Consider the following 12124-nt stretch of genomic DNA (forward strand, 5'->3'; position numbering starts at 1 on the left):
GTATGAATCTCTTGCTGAGTGCCTGGCCCTGGAGCATCAAAGACACTTAAGACAGTCCCCGTCATCACACTAGCTGGGCCTGTAACTACCATATTGTGGCCTTGCGCAGAGTGCATTTGGGGCTGGGGGTGAGAATGGGGAGGGAGGAGGAGAGCGGCCTCAGGAGGAGATGCTCTCTGAGCTGAGCCTCCAAGTTCAGAGTGGGAATTGTGGAGAGAAGGAGGAAAAGGCAAGGAGGACATTAGGGTCCCAGGAAGGAGCAGGGGCAAGGACACGCTGTATTTGAGGAATGACAAAGAAGAGGCGATGGAGCAGACGACAGCTGAGAGTGACACAGATTTTCACGAGCATAGACAGATTCACAGAGAAAGGGCATCTCAGGTGTGGCCTGTGCGCCCCATGCGTGGGAGTCACCTAAAGCAGAGCGGAGCTCTCCAGGAGCTGCGTCTGGAGCCTGCATTTTAGAACAGACTCTACAAGTGAATCGAAATTTGAGACTCACTGGCGGGGGTGGGGATGAGCCTCTCTAGCTGATGGGGAGCCACTAAATGACTTTTAGGTAGGGAGTATCAGGATCAGTTCCCGTGTCATTGTCACACTTCCAGGCACATCAGAGTCCCGTGGAGGGCTTGTTAACACACAGACTTCCAGGCCCACTGCCGAGATTCTGAGTCCCTAGGTCTGGGGTGGGGCCTGAGTGTGTCTTTTGCTGGTAGGTTCCCAGGTGGGTGATGCGGATGCTGCCGGGATACAGGGCATTCTGAGGGATACTGACCTGGGAGGCATTTTGAGGAAGCCGGCCAGACCGAAGAAAGCCCCACTGGCTCTCTGATGCTCTGAGGACCAGAAGCATCTTTCTTATCTAGATAGCCATCCTAGGTTTCAGACCGTCTGCGACAGAAGTAGGGTACCCTGGGCGTGTGACAGATTCCAGTGCTCAGTGCTCCAAAAGTGGGCGAGCCTGAGCCGAGCTGCCTAGTAGCCCCAACTGGGGCATTCTCGGGTCCCGTGCCCAGGGTTATGCCATCTCCCAAGCAGACCCTGCTGACGCCCAGGGCTCAGAGGCCACTTAGACCCATTTCTAGGACTCTCTGCAATGCCTAGATTCCTGCAACCAGAAATGGTTCCAGTTTCCCCAAGGTCACAGCTGAAATCCCCAGCTGCCCCTTGGAAGGGCTGTGCCTGCTGTCTCTCTGGGAGCCTGGGCCCTGTCTGGGTCTGGAGGGGTTTCTTTATTAGCAACCTACAAAGGATTGAAATAAGGCTCCTCTTGATATGACAAGTCTGTCTTACTAGCGTCCCATTTCCCACTGGCAAGGAGCTCTCAGGCCCAAAGGCACCACCAAACTAATTCCCAAATCCCATCTTTGTGGGTCTGTCTCCTGGGACAACTCCTGGTACCAACTCTGTGTCAATCAGGGTCCAGCCAAGAGAGGGGGACCCCTATGTTAATTTAAACAGGGTAAGTTTGATGTGACTATAACAGGGTTAGAATAATGAGGGATTGGCTAGTAAGAAGTAAAGGGGACTCTAAATAATACAGGAATAAAAGATGCAAGGAGCAGGTACTCCCCCGGGGCTGAGATGGAGCACTGGAGGGAGAGCCCCCCACCCCAGGGCTGAGGTCATCTCCTGTGAGACAGCTCTGCTGCAACTCCCTGAATGGCTGACAGGTTGCTGTTGGTGCCACACTGGCAGGGCTTGCTGGAAATCCAGCCTCTGGGGGACTAGGCTCCGCTGTTCCCGGGAATTGCCTTACTGGAGGAAGCTTGCTACACACCATTTGAGGGGGATGCCAAGGAAGCACTGGCTGCTGGGTACGGCTGCCCACCACGCTGCAGGAGCCTGGCCCTGGGGATGCCCAAGCCCTGCAGGAGTCAGCCCAGTGAGCATAAGGAACCTCTCCTCCTCCAGGGTCTCCCCACTGCCCTCTGCTGACGGAATTTAACACTGTGCAGCCAGCAAGGGCAAACATTTAAAGGGCCCAGGTCCGTTTTTTCAAAGCTGCCAATGAAGGGTGAACTTGGAGCTGCACAACACTAAAGTGAGAAGAGGCACAATTCTCAGAGATTGTCTGGTTCCTGACAGAGCCCAGAGCATAGGAGTTGGGCAACCCTATTCTCTGATCAGGGAAGTTGAATGGGGGAATCAGAAGAGGCCTTAAAAGCTCCTCTGTCAAATCCCCTCACATTCTAGATGCCAAATGCCTTGATGAAGGCCACACAGCTAGTGGGGGTTATGAGGGTGGCCCAGTGTGGCAGCTGAACCCCGTTCTCCTTGCTTCCTCACTCTGCCGTCCACAGGGCGTTTGCCTTTGAGATGGGCAAGCAGACTGTTGGTGTCCATTTTACAGCTAGGCACCCAGAGTCGAAAAACCTCCTCTGAATGGATAAATACTCCCACCCCAAAGAGAGTTCAAGTCACAGGTGTCTAGTTATAGGCCAGGGGAATTTCCTGCCTTTCAAAAACAAACAAAACCACACTTTCTCATTTTCTGAATTCTATAAAGATATGTTTAATGAAATGTGAGAAAAAGACAGTGTGAGGAACACAGCCCGTTACACACCCAGTTTGGGCACTGTGGGGCCACAGAGATTTGTCGACTTGATTTATAACACCTGGCGCAGTCCTTGGACCGTGGGCCATGTTCCCTCTTGTGAGTATCAAGGTAACCATTTCATAGTAATGCTAGGTACAGCCCCAACATTTACTGAGTGCTTCCTTTGTACCCGGCCCTCTGCTACGTGATTTGCAAACAGGAGTCCATGAAACTCCATTTTCTGTCTCCTCCACTAACCCTGCAGTAATCCACTTGTCAGTTAGTGGTGGTAGGTACTCACAAAATCAGGCCAGGGTGGCGTGTTTGTTTGCTAGAGCAGCCCTAACAAAGTACCATAGGCCGGGGGCTGAAATGACAGGAGTATGTTTCCTCACCAGTCTGGAGGCTGGAAGTGCAAGATCAAGGCGCCAGCAGGGTTGGTTTCTTCTGAGGCCTCTCTCCTGGGCTCGATGCTGCCTGCTCCCTCCGTCTTCCCCGGTCCTTCCTCTGTGCACGCACGTCCCTGGTGTCTCTGCGTGTCCAGGTTTCCGCTGCTTATAAGGACACCAGTCAGATGGGAGAAGGGCCACTTAACAGCCTCGGGTTAACTAGGTACTTCTTTAAAGCCCTGTCTCCAAGTACAGTCTCGTTCTGAGGTGCTGGGGCTGGATTCAGGGGACACAGCTCAGTCCATCGCAGGCAGAGTTCCCTTCACTGTAACCTCAAGTAGAGACGTGGTTAAGGGCTTTGACTAAGAATTTAAGAAGTACCATCTGTCCCATTTAACTGTCCTTCCTTACCTCACCAGCCGGTTAATTTTGTCTTCAGATAAACATGTAATATTTGCAACCTCCAAACTCTTGAAACTATGAGGCACTCCTTCCATTTAGAACTCTAAGCGGCTTCTTGGTGAGCCTCTCTCTAGCATCAATAAAAAATTGAACTCTGGGCCGAATTTCCCAGCTGTCGCCACTACCGTGGTGTGAGACAATGCAGAGGACCTCGTCAAACGACCCGGACTCAGAGGAGATCCATGATGCTCTGCCGCTGCTTCTTGCACAGCCGCCGGTGGAGGGACTCGCTGCTTCCCGCAGACAGTGCAGACCTGGGGAGAGGAAGGGACAGTAGCGGGGTTCTCATCACAGCCCACGGCCCCTCCCGGCCTGGCGAGGAGTGCTGCCAGGAACCACCCACAGAGGCTCAGCCCGGGCCTCACAACACGCTGGCCCGGCACCCGCCTCCCCCGCCGGGGTCTCCCACTGCCTTTTAGAAAAGCGAAAGTTCTAAAGTGAATAGCTAATAGGTGAGAATTTTGTATAACATATAGAAGCACTTAGGTCAAGTGAGGGAGCCTGTGACTCCTTTTCCCTAGAAGCAGAAGGAAAATTAAGACTTTTCCTGTCCCAACTCTGTGAAATGACTACAGATGCCATCATCTGAGTCACTCTACCCTTTTGAAAGGGCTTCGTTGTCCCCACATGTCCCTGGATGTGGGAGATGGAGGGTCTCTCAGCAACAGCCATAAGCACTTGAGATGGCTGGGGACTGTCACTTTACGGGCTCCTACTTGTCTGGAGCTCTGTATGCAGCTTGCATTCTGGGGATGGGCCTTTTATACCCATTTTGGAGATAAAGACATCGAGGTCCGGAGGAGCCCAATCGCACGCAGAGAGTGGGGCTCTTTGGCTCCAAATCCTGTAAGCTTTGCACTGTATCAACACCATCCAGGATACCCAGCAATGGCGGGCCCCAGCCCTCGGCACTGGGGAAGGCTCCGGGAGCTTTGAAAATTCCCAGTGTGTAGCCCCACCCCAGGGACTCTGATTAAATTGTCCTGGGGAGGGTCCCCCATCCCCCCATCTAAACAGTGCCCAGGTGGCTCTCAGGAGCTGCCAAGGCAGAGCACCACCTTCTGCGGAGCCCACAGTGGGCTCCGTGGGGCAGCAGGGGTCACTGAGGGAAAACTTGCGTCAGCTTGGCTTGGGCACAAACACCAGGCCAGGCACTGGCCCGCCTGAGGGACGAGGCCCACACCTGGTGTCCCCACCCACTGCACAGACACACAGCCCTGCAGGGGCTGCCAACTGGGACCTTGTTCCGTCTCTGAAAATACAGATACTGAGAAGCTAAAATGTGCAGGGCACTGGGCTAAGGTTTGGAGGGGACACAGGAAACAGTGACTGCCTCTGTCCTGTCCTTCAGAATGGCCGAGGAGACACAGCTCAACTAAGAAAAGAAACTGGAGAAAAAAGGACAAATACACTCCGATGTATGATAACAACCAAGTGAATATCTTCCGAGAAGAGCCACAGCAGTCAGGGAGGGCTTCCAGGAGAGGGTGAGACCAAGGAAGCAGAACGGGTCTGGGAAGAACCTGGCAGAGTCAGGATGTCTGGAGGGTTCCTCAGAAGACGGAGCAGAAGAGGGCGTGGCCATTCAGGGGTGTGGTGGCCCAGCAGACAGGGTGGGCTGGGCCAGGTTTGGGAAGTAGAGTTTGGGTGTCATTCTCCAAGGCCCTGGGGCCATGGGAGGTGTCAGGCAGGGATGACTCACGGGCTGCGTGCCAGCTTTAGTTCGTCCTGGTGTGGCCCTCCGCAGCCGAGCGCTCGCCCGTGGTGATGGATGGGCACTGGGAGGCGTCCGCTCTCCGGAGACAGGCGACTCTGGGCCGGGTCTGTGTCGCACTGTAACATGCACTCTGGCCGCATCATCAGCGCAGAGTCATTCACTTCTTGGGGACAGAAGAAGGCGCCTTCCTGCTGCTTCGCGGGGAGAGCATCCCGGTTCCTCTGCCCCCAGGGACCGGGGAAAGCTGCTTCAGACTCCAGCTCCCTACCTGAGGGCGGGACTGCGGGTGAAGCACCCACATCAAATGGCTCTCACGCCTGACCCTGACATGGCCCTGACCCCGACCCTGACCCCGACCGTGGGGCTGGCCTGTCTTTGGCGAAGACAAGAGCTGCCCTTTGGGTCTGCTTCACTGGCCAGCTGCTCCAGCCCTCACGTGAGTTCTGCAGTCCTGTGCCCCCTCACTCTCCCCTCTCCCAACGGGACAGTCCCTTCTGAGCAGCTGGCCTTCTCACTCTGCTCCTCCCCTCCCTGAAAACATCCAAATACCAAGGGGTTGGCCCTGTCCTGACTTGAGTTCCTGTCCCTGACCACAGCTGATTGATCCGGGGCCGCCCACCCGGCCAGGCCAATCAGATACCCGTGCCGAGGATTCATGGCCGGCAGGGAGAGCCCTAGAGCCCCAGCACCCAGCCGGGAGGACAGCCTGGACCCCGCCCTCCGCCGTAAGGCAGCCAGCCTGTTCCCGCTGTTTGCCTTCAGAAGAGCTCAGCCACCCCCAGGGCCTGGTCCCCTCCTGCTGCTGGGCCAGCTCGCCTTTCCCTCCCTGGTGGGCTCACTGCCTCTCCTCTGACTACCCCGGGCCCTCCCTGCCCTCCCAGGCCTGGGTGACCTCAAGCACTAGCTGTGGGGCCCTGACCAAAGGCCCTGTCCCTGGACACTCCAAGATGGACAGAGGTCTGTGAGACAGGGCTGAACTGAGCCGCATTTTGTGTTGCAAAGCTAAGCAGGGTCCTCAGTGCTCCCCTGTGTCACCATGGCTCAGACCCAGCTGGTCCCTGTCACCGGGTCTCCATGTAGCTGCTCTGCACCCCCGCTGCCGCAGCTTCCTGCTCCCAGCCTTGTCCTTGGCAGGTAATCTCCGCCTGTGCTGAAACAGGGCAGCCTCCTCAGCTGGGCTTCCCAAGGGTCCTCCTCCCCTCCCAGCGCCCTGTCACCGTCCTGCGTTTTCCTCTCTCCCTGGGTCCCCATCTCAGAGGACGGGGCACCTGTTGGTCAGAGCCAGGTCATCCCTCCTGCCTGCGCTTTTAATTCCTTCTCCTTCCCCTCCTCCAGGACCCTGGGCAACCCCTGCCTTAGCAATGCATCCCTCCCCTCTGGGAGCAGGAATTTCCCTCACCCAGAACATGCTCTTTTCCTTTACCCTTAGAAGTCTCCCCAGGCCCCTGTAGTCCCCTCTGGTGACAGTATTATCTGGCTCCTGCCCATCTTTGCCAAACCCTTGTCTTCACAGCCTCACCTCCACCCCCACGTCCCAGCTCCTTCCATCAGGCTTCTGCCTCCACCACCTGCCCCGTAGGGCGGCAGCCAGCGCCATCACCAAACCCGGCAGCCTGACTTCATCCTGCCCGTCCCGGACTGGGCACGGTCACCTGCCTCCCTCTTTGTTTGGCAGCGCTGTTCTCAGCTACTTCTCGGAGCTTCTCATCCTCTTCTCCGCGGAGGCTTTCTTCCCTGGGTATGGTGTCTCTTTCTGGCTCACTCTCCAGCACCCCCACCCCAGCCCTGCTTCCCTCCCAGTTTGGGATCTCATTCACTCCTGAGCTGCAGGTCCCTGGTGACTCACATCCGGCTCTAGCTCTCACCTGTGCCCTAAGCTACGGCCGTCCCCACCTGGACGTCTGTAGTGGGCCCAGAAACCCTCCCCCTCCTCCTGGTGGCAGCCCCTGAGTTCTCCTCTGGAGAACTTTCCACCCAGGCAGTTCAGGGACATCTGACTTGCCCACTGCTCCAAGAATGGCATGTGACCCAGAGATGGGCATGTGGCTCAGACCGGCCAGAAAGATTAAATCCTGGGCCCCTCGTTAGAACCAGCAGCTGGGTATGCTAAACTGTTGAAAATGAGGATGTGCTGCTGGGGACACTATTGCTGCCCCCTAGGGGCCCCTCCTTGAGGATGAAAGCGACACCAAGAAAGCAGAATGGGGAGAAGGGACATGGACATTCTAACATTGTCCCTTGAGTATCTGGATCTGGCTGTGCGTGAAGCTCCCACTCCTGGACTCTCAGCGATGTGGGCTAACATGTCCCATTTTTGCATGAGCTGGTCTGCGTTGGATTTTTTTAGTTGCCAGCAAAAGCCTCCTATAGGCACCTCAACCAAGATAGAACCCAGGAGCTCTACCACCCAGCAGATCAGCTCCTTGCCCGGCTTTCCCGCTTCCTTCAGGGCACCACCTCCTCCATCACCCAGACTGCAAATCTGACTTTCCCAGCTTCCATCACACGCAGTGCCAAGTTGTCTCTCTCCATCGCTCCTCTCTTCTCCGTCCCACTTCAGACCCTCCTTACCTGTTGCCCAGACTATTTAATGTCCTCACGGGGCTTCCTGTCTCTGCTCTACCCTATGCTCCCCTGCTCGGATGTTTGTTGAGTGCAGCTCTGATATGCTATCTGATATGCTCAAGGACCTTCGATGACTCCATCTGTGACCAGAAACTAGCCCAAGTGTTTGCAGCTCTCCGGACTCCCTAATGCACTTACTCATGCATTTCTCACGGTCCGCCGTGGGGGTCAGGAGTGGCCCCACTGCCTGTGGCAATTAGCCCTCTGCACTGGGGCAGCCCGCACCCTGTACTCCCTCTCTCTGCGCCAGGCCAGGCCTCCCATGCCCCACCCCCACACCCCGCCTGTTCAAGCCCTTCAAGGGGCCTCTCTCCAGAGCCACTGGGTCCCCGACCAGAAGTGTCCTCTGGCCCCCGAGCGCCCACGGGCTCTGCGCTCGGCCGGCATCCTTCTCCCGCCCAGGTCCTCACATGCGTCCTTCCCTCCTAGACTTTGGGTGAGCAGAGTGTGCGCCTCACTCGTCTGCGGGTTTGCTGCCAGTGCCTGCACATCCGGGCACCCCCAGGGACTGGCTGAATGACCAGGGGAATGGACATGCCTGACCTCCACGCCTCCTGGGCTCAGCCCCCCGCCCCGTGCTTCCCCGGTCTCCTTCCAGGTGGTGCTGACAGGCCAGGAAGCCCGTTTCTCACCTGCCTGGCCCGGCTCCCTGCCCCTGCTTTCAGAGAGAATTGCAAAACTCACCTTCAAGAAGCCAATTGCAAACACTTTTCTTGCTCCTTTCTTTTCCCCTAATTAAACAAAAAACTTAAAAAACAGCGCAGGGTGGGAGGGCTGAGCAGGCGGAGCACAGCGGCCTTTTAGGGCAGTGACACCTCTGTATGATGCTACAGGGGTGGATGCACGTCCTTACACAGTTGTCCAAACCCACAGAACGCACAGCTCCCAGAGGGCCCTCCGGTGAACTCTGCACTCTGGGGATGACAAGGTGTCAGTGCAGGTTCACCCATCGCATTGCAAGTCCCACTCTGGTGGGGATGCTGATAATGGGGGAGGCCGTGCATGTGTGTGTGTGTGTGGGGGGGGGGTGTGTGAGAAATTTCTGTACCTTCCTCTCTGTTTTGCTGTGAACCTAAAACTGCTCTAAAAAACTGAAGCGCACACACACGAAGACAGTACATGACAGGAAGAACGGGCGTGGTGTAATTCAGGTTCAATAAAAATTACTAGGTGTTTCCCTCTTTTTATTCTTGCTCCCGTGTCCCCCGTCCCCTCTGCCCAGAGCCTCCGTGACTTTGCTTTCTGTCTCCTTCGCGCCCAGAGTCCCCTCTGTCCTGCCTCCTCCCTGCGCTCAGGTCACCAAGCCTTCATGTGTCAGTCAGTCCCACCTTTCTCCAGCAGGATCCAAACCCTTGAGAATCAGGACTTCCCAGGCGAGGGAGGGCTAGGCTGCCGCCTTGGGAATGAGCTGGGAAAGAAAGGCAGGTGGGAATGATCCGGAAGATTCTGGAAGGACATGGACAAGGCAGGGGCGGGGCAGTTCTGCTGACTGGTATGACCACTTTTGACCCACAGGTCCCAGAGCTGGAGAAAGGGCATCATCGGTGAGTGGGCACCTACTCACAAGGACCCTCCTGCCAAAGGGAGTTCAACCTTAAAAAGGAAATAAAAAGCATCATGATGAGAGAAAGTGAGAGAAAAAAGGGTTTTCCTGCTTTTAGAACAGGGCTCCACGTTTTCATTTTGCACCGAGGCCCACAAATGACGCAGCCAGCTCTGGCTGAGAGCCAAGGACTCATCCGAGGACAGGCTGCCCAAAGTTCCAGGAAGGCAAGTCAGGAGGGCACCTACTCCAGAGTGCACTGTCAGGCCATGGCTGGGGGCAGGGGTCTGGGGCAGTCTTTAATTTCTGGAGCAGTGGTTTTCAAACTTTCCTGGGCTTCAGAATTCTCTGGAAATTTCCTAAGAATGCAAATGGCTGAGTCCTACTTCCTGAAGTCCTGAATCAGTAGGTCTGAAATTGAATTTGTGTGTGTGTGTGTGTGTGTGTGAGGAAGATTGGCCCTGAGCTCACATCTGTGCCCATCTTCCTCTATTTTATGTGGGGCACCACCACAGCACGGCTTGATGAGCAGTGCTAGGTCTGCGCCTGGGATCTGAACCTGCCAACCCTGGGCAGACAAAGTGTAGTGTGTGAACTTAAATCCTGTGCCACCAGGCCCACCCTGAAATTTAACAAGCATTCCAGGGAATTCTTTTCAGTGGGTGGGTTATCCACACTGAGGCGCCCAGCTGAGGAGGAGAGACAGTCTTGGAGGTTCTGCCCCAGCAGATGCCCTGTGGAGCAGGGTGAGCCATCCCTGCAGACCGAGCCCTGCCTGACCCTCAGTTTTGGCGTCGTCTGTCTTGCAGCCAAAGAGCTGGCATGGCTGGGAATTCACCGAGTGAACTTGGGAATGTGGACGCCACCTGATTCCACGTTCCACAGGAGCATGTGCTGTAGGAGGACATCGAGAGGACTGGCTGCCTGTTGACCGTCAGCTGGACCCGGGCCATCGGAGGCTCCTCACTCTGCCCGCCCTTGGAATGTACGTCCTGCCCAAGGTGCCCACGGTGGGCGCCGTTTCAAGGCCGCGGCCTGGAGACAGTAAGTGTTCCTGAGAGCATCCGGGCCGTGTATGTGGCTGAACCCAGCTGAGGCCTCTGTAGAAACTTTTAAGATGTGGCTGGAGGTGAGGAGGTCTGCTCATCTTGCAGCACCCAAGACGAGCCTTGTATGTAAGTCCCCTTGTTGTTAAACCTGCCACCTGCCCATCTAGGGGTTCCACCTCATTCTCCCGTCTCTCCTTGCCCTCCGTGCATGGGGCCAGTTCATGAACCAACAGCCTGTGCTCCTAGTTTTTAGTAACTGTCCTTTCAGTGGACAACATGCGTCATCAGAGACACCCCACGACACCCACGTTCTGTTCTAGAATTTTTTGGGTGGGCAAGGCCATCTTAAGGCCACTGATTCACGGGCTGCCCTGGGCAAACCACTTCGGTGCTTGTCTCTGTTCCAAGGAGATAAGGATTTCTTTCCTTCTCAGCTCACTGGACTCGGGTGAAGACAAGAAACAAAAACCACAGGAAGACGCTCAGCAACATGCGAGTGCTGTATAAACACATTCGAGAAAGAGGAAGGAAAGGAAGTTGGGCCTAGCTAAAACAGGGATGTTCCACGAATTAAAATAGTATCGGAGAGGCGAAATGACTATTCTAATTTTTTCTTCTTATTTTCCTCAAATTTCCTAACTGAGCAGGTTATCACTTTTACTTAGAAATCCCATAAAAGAGCTGTCCCAGGACCACAGACGGAGGTAGGCTGGAGAGCAGCTGCACCCCACGCTGATGCCTCGGCCCGAAGCGTCAGCTCCTGCCCTGGCTGCTGGGTGAGGATGGAGGCAGAGAACAGGCAGGGACAGGGACATCGCTCCACACAGCTGTGGCGTCCTCCCCGCCAAAGTCACACGGGAAACGAGCGTCTGCTGGTTTCTTATTTAGGACACTAACTTCGGCAGCCCAGAGTTGGAGGGGACCGTTTTGTTGTTGTTAAAGGGCAACCTTCAATTTTAAGTTTAAAATAAACCCAGTCATCCTCCTTGGTTCCTGGCCTCTCGGGGGGCTGGTGGTGGAAAAGGAGAGGCCCGGGCCTCCCGGCCCCCGGACAAGAGCTGTCCACAGCCCGCTGGCACGTCCTTCTCGCCGCTTGACCCTTCGAGGATGCTGTGGGAACCCCCGAGCAGGGCCAACACGCAGCAACCCCGACGGGGGCTTTGGGAGGCTTCGGGTGGCATGTGTGCTCCGTGACTGACGGGGACCTGGAGTTGCCTCCAGAATCCACATGCTCTAAAAGCCCGGGGCTGCACCTCCCTCCTGCGAGATGCTTGCTCTCTGAGTGAGGAGTGCTGCTGGCTCAGCAGCAACCGACCGCTGGGGCATCTTCTTGGGAACTGGGCTCTGGGCTCCGGACCAGACTTGTCACACTTCCTTGTGCACCGGGTCCCTGGGGGCTCCCGGGACCGTCCAGGTGCTGACTAGCCGGGCTGGTGGGGCTGGGCTCAGTTCCAAGCGGCTCCGGGGATGCTGACGGCACCAGTCCTCAGCGCACATTTTGAGTAGCAGGGGAGCCAGGCCTGGGCCTCCCCCAGTGCTGAGCCCGCCTTCACAGCCTGTGGAGAAGGGCCTCCCCCCAACGCCAGGCAGGCGCGAGTGAGCACCAAGGCCAGCATGGAGGCCCGGGGCTTGGAGGGGGCAGGTGACTGGACCGCAGAGGCCGGCTGCCCTCTGGGAGCCGCCTCCTTTGCAGGCAGCATTTTGGCCTGTCGGGGGAGCTTGAGACCCCAGCCCTGGGCTGCAGCACAGCAGGGTGGCCCCAGGGCCCTGGGCCCTCTCCTGGGCCCATCTTCCTCCTTG

Source organism: Equus asinus, chromosome 8 (assembly GCF_041296235.1).
Source record: "Equus asinus isolate D_3611 breed Donkey chromosome 8, EquAss-T2T_v2, whole genome shotgun sequence".
Lineage (NCBI taxonomy): Eukaryota > Metazoa > Chordata > Mammalia > Perissodactyla > Equidae > Equus > Equus asinus.